At 37.0% G+C, this 4,150-nt stretch overlaps 1 protein-coding gene across 3 annotated transcripts in view; it reads right to left on the reverse strand.

Annotated features, from left to right (window-relative positions):
- IPO11 (importin 11) overlaps positions 1-4,150 on the reverse strand; it is a 200,547-nt gene that overhangs the window by 2,388 nt on the left and 194,009 nt on the right. The window lies entirely within an intron of this gene.

Consider the following 4,150-nt stretch of genomic DNA (forward strand, 5'->3'; position numbering starts at 1 on the left):
TTTCATTATGATTATCCTGAAGAATCTACCTCACTCTTTCCTGTTACTATGCATAATTTCTCTATTATATTTCAGATCATTTACTTTGAATATCTATCTCAGAGGCAAAATTATTTAAAGGCATAGGTGATTCTACTGATTCCTCATACTTGATCAAGTACAAAGAATCCTAAAATGAATAAAATATACTGAAAACCATTTGAACATAACTGCCCAGGACTACTGTTAGCATGATAGGCCAGACGGGTCAGTGATGTGCTAACTCCAAGATGTCCCTGGGGTGGGTACCAAGTTTTTGCCCGTGACTTAATACTAATTTTAAAAGTACGAGGGCTTCTGCCTTGTGACATGGTTGTTATCATTATGTTTCAAAGTTTATAAATAAAATAATTAAAAAGCAGCATGCCATTTTCCCACCTATATTTCTCCCATGATCACTAAAGAACATCTGGGCAAGGCTTTATTTCTGGTACAGGGAGTTTGGAACTAGAGACAGCTTTCTTTTTCCTTACTGATGATCAACTGGGTTCTAGGTGGATGAAGCAGTAGAATCACTTCGGCAGTGGAGGCAATAAAGACAGCCTTGACAATAATGGCTACCAATGGGTAATGTGACTGAAAGGCAGAGATAGAGGCATTGTGGATTTAAAATACTACGTGACAATTCCAAGGTTACATTCTCATTTGTCTGCAAGATGCAGAGGACAAAACACTACATGAAGGTCTATGTCCACATGTCAGAAGATAGCATTTTGGAAAAAATCTATAGAAATTGAAGATGAACATTTCCAACTATTCTCTTCAAGCAAGTGTGGAGAGCATTCCGCCCTGGGACCAAATACAGCTCAAGAATTCATGAATACCAGACAGTGCCACAGGCCTCACCAGAGAGAAGGAATTCCAGCTATTACATTAGGGGGACGCTATTTAAATGTCTGACCAGTATAGCCTGCAAATGATGTTATAAATATCCAAATGGCCCTTGGCAAAAAAAAAAAAAAAAGGTTCCAACCTTGTCTTAAAGCAGCATTCAATATTAGTGTAATTACTAACAAATAGATTTTTTACTAAAGACAATGTGAATATACTTTGCTTAAGTATCATGCAAATGAATTTTTAAAGGTTTGTAGCTAAAACCATGTGTTTCAATGAGTGAAAAGCAGATGAACTTGCAACTGATGCTCATTAAGTCAAACCACTTAAATGAGACAGAGTATAGCTTAAATGCTTTGTTCCAAATTGCTATAAAAAATTGTCATCAGATAATTATCATCTTTATGCTTCAATTTCCATTACATAATTATAAAGGAAATGTACTATCATACTAGAATCCACCAGAATTGTAAAACACAGTGGTTTTCTATCAAACAATGGTGGAAATTGATCAACCATAATGAGATTAAAAGCAATTTTTTCTTTTGGAAGGAAAACTGGAAGAGAAGAACGAAGACATACATACCTACCGGCATACCTTAAAAAGTCTCTTTTTTTAAAAGCAAAGACATTTTTTAGGAAATAATCTATTTGCCATATAGTACAGTCATTAGCTATAGATATCAGTATCTTCTTGTCGAGAAATATCATGCGCTACAGATTGAGCAAATGACTCCCTAGAACAGAATCATTACTGTGCCTTCATTAAATAATTTTGAATGTAACAGTGCCAATGAAGCAAGACAAAATATTAAAAAAAAAAAGATCTAGAGGACAGAGTAGAACTGCCCCTGTGGGGTTTCTGAGGCTGTAAAACTCTAAAAAGCAGAAATCTTCGTCTTTCTCCTGTAGGCCAGCTGGTGGATTTGAACTGATGACCTTGCCCAACACAACCCACTATAATCACCAGGGCTCAACAGTCCCTAGAGTCACCATACTTCAGAAACAATGAACAGTAATTAATAACCTTTCCAAAGGAACTACTTGGAGTTCACATAATTATACTTGTACAAAAACTGTATATTTATATGGGTGCAATGAGTTGTGTAGCTGTAACACAAGTGGTTTAAATCCACCAGCCACAAGAAGAGGCTGTATCTGCTGCCGCAAATATTTTCAGTCTGGGCAACCCTACAAAGGGCTGAATTGGAATTAAAATAATAGCACTGGGTTATTAGTCTCTTTTAATACCTACCTGACTTATACTTAAGCTATCTGAGTTAATGTAAAAAATACATAGTGAGGAAAAACTCTGAAGATCACTACATAACATTTTCTCCACATTACTTCTTACAATTACATGTGAATATACAACTACCCAAAGGAATCCTCTGTCTTTCACCATAGTACGACGTTTGCTGCCAGTCTTTTTGTAGATGCCAGGATGAGAAAGTTCCTTTGTGCTGCAAGTTTGCCCTTTAAAATTTTTTTATCATGAATGGGCATGAGACTCTATCAAATGCTTTTAATATTTAAATGTTACTATATTAAGATAATCATGGTTTTCCCCTTTATCCTATTAATATGCATTACAATACTTGACTTGCAAATGCTAAATCAACTTTGCTAACGCAACCTTGCTTGTTGAAAGTGAAAAAAACTTGAAGCATTGAGGAAGATTAAAGACTATACAGTCTTCAGTATGGGTTACAACTCCATGTAAAGAAAAAAAATCCTCACACCTGGACCAACAGACAACACCACAGCAAAAGAAGCAAAGATGGACACTGATAAGGGTTTAATTTCACAATATACAACCCACACTCATGGAAGCAGCAATCAAGAAATAAAATACCGTACAGCAGTGGGCACACTTGCTGCTGAGGGGACAAGACCTCGTAACTGTGTTAGAGCAGAGACGGCTCTGAGCACTTGCTGGATCTGAACAAGCCGTGGTATTTTCCGTAGCTTGATGCACGTGAAACTGGACAACGAATAAGGAAGACTGCAGAAGAACGGATTCATTTAAATGTTGAGATTGGTGAAGAATACTGAAGTACCATGAACTGCCAGAGTAACAAACAAATCTTACAGGGAGTATAGCCAGAGTATGGACAGAGCACCCACATAGGGTTTCCAAGATTGCAAACCTTTATGGAAATAGAGAGCCTCATCTTTTTTCTACAGAGCAGCAAATCAGTTTGAATTGCTAACCGTGTGGCTAGAAGCTCGACCTTACCCATCCATTTTGAGCTATATAGTGTTCTATGTCCTTGATTCATTTTAAAACGCTGACTCTGTAGTCCCTCTTCCTGCCCACCCTGTGTTGTCATGACTTCTGATAGTTTGTTCTCTTAGTGTTTCTAAAAGGGGGAGAAAAAGAATTCCATCCAGCTAAAACGAAACACTCCAAATTCCTCATTAAATACAGCATTTCAAATTAAAATAATAAAATCTATTATGAAGTGGTTTACCTTTCTAAATATATGAATACTCATCTGTAGCACCCTCTCACCTTTTTTGTGGGTTGGAGGGTGAAGCAATGGGTATTTCCTTTCATTGAGTAAATTTTATTTCCAGAGTCTGTTCAATTAAACCCAGCAGTCTGCTTAATACTTTTTCTTCTACCACAACATAGGCCCAGTTCCTGGGTACCACAATCATAGCAAGATAACAGTTCCATGTGATTAATGACATAAACAGCCAACTTTTAATTCACTTTGTCTGTTTTGATATGTGGCAAGTATCCATTAAAAGTAGCTATCTTGATCTTCTTTTCAAAAAATAACGTGAACTAAATTGGATGAATAATTTGTCTGCCTTCTCCATGCATCAATACATCAAAATTCAGAGACTGATTTGGCAACTTCAACCAAGAATACACTGGTGGGAGAGGGGACACTGTGGAAGTAATTCCCAAGTCTTTCCGAGAATAAAAACAAGCAGAAATAAAGACAACAATAAAGACCAGCTTAATATAAACTGATAATATAAGAGAAATAGAACTGTTTAAACTGGAACAATGCTACTACATGCAGTGTTTGGTATTCTGGACTAAATCCTGGAATTTAGGATGTGTGGCAGTTACATAATCTACTATGAACTTGAGGAGGGGTAGAGTATAGCCTGTCAATCAGGTCACAGCTTGTTGACCTCATTTGGATGTGCTCACAGCTTGATGACCTCATTTGGAAGTGCTGCATAGATAAATAGCTCGCTGGAGGCTAAATACATGCTCTCCCTGCTGCACATTCCTGTTGACAAGCCACATGAGCTA

The sequence above is a fragment of the Echinops telfairi genome, unplaced genomic scaffold, assembly GCF_000313985.2.
Source record: "Echinops telfairi isolate 266 unplaced genomic scaffold, ASM31398v2 ScPeMD7_7469;HRSCAF=8507_1, whole genome shotgun sequence".
In the NCBI taxonomy this organism is placed as follows: Eukaryota; Metazoa; Chordata; class Mammalia; order Afrosoricida; family Tenrecidae; genus Echinops; species Echinops telfairi.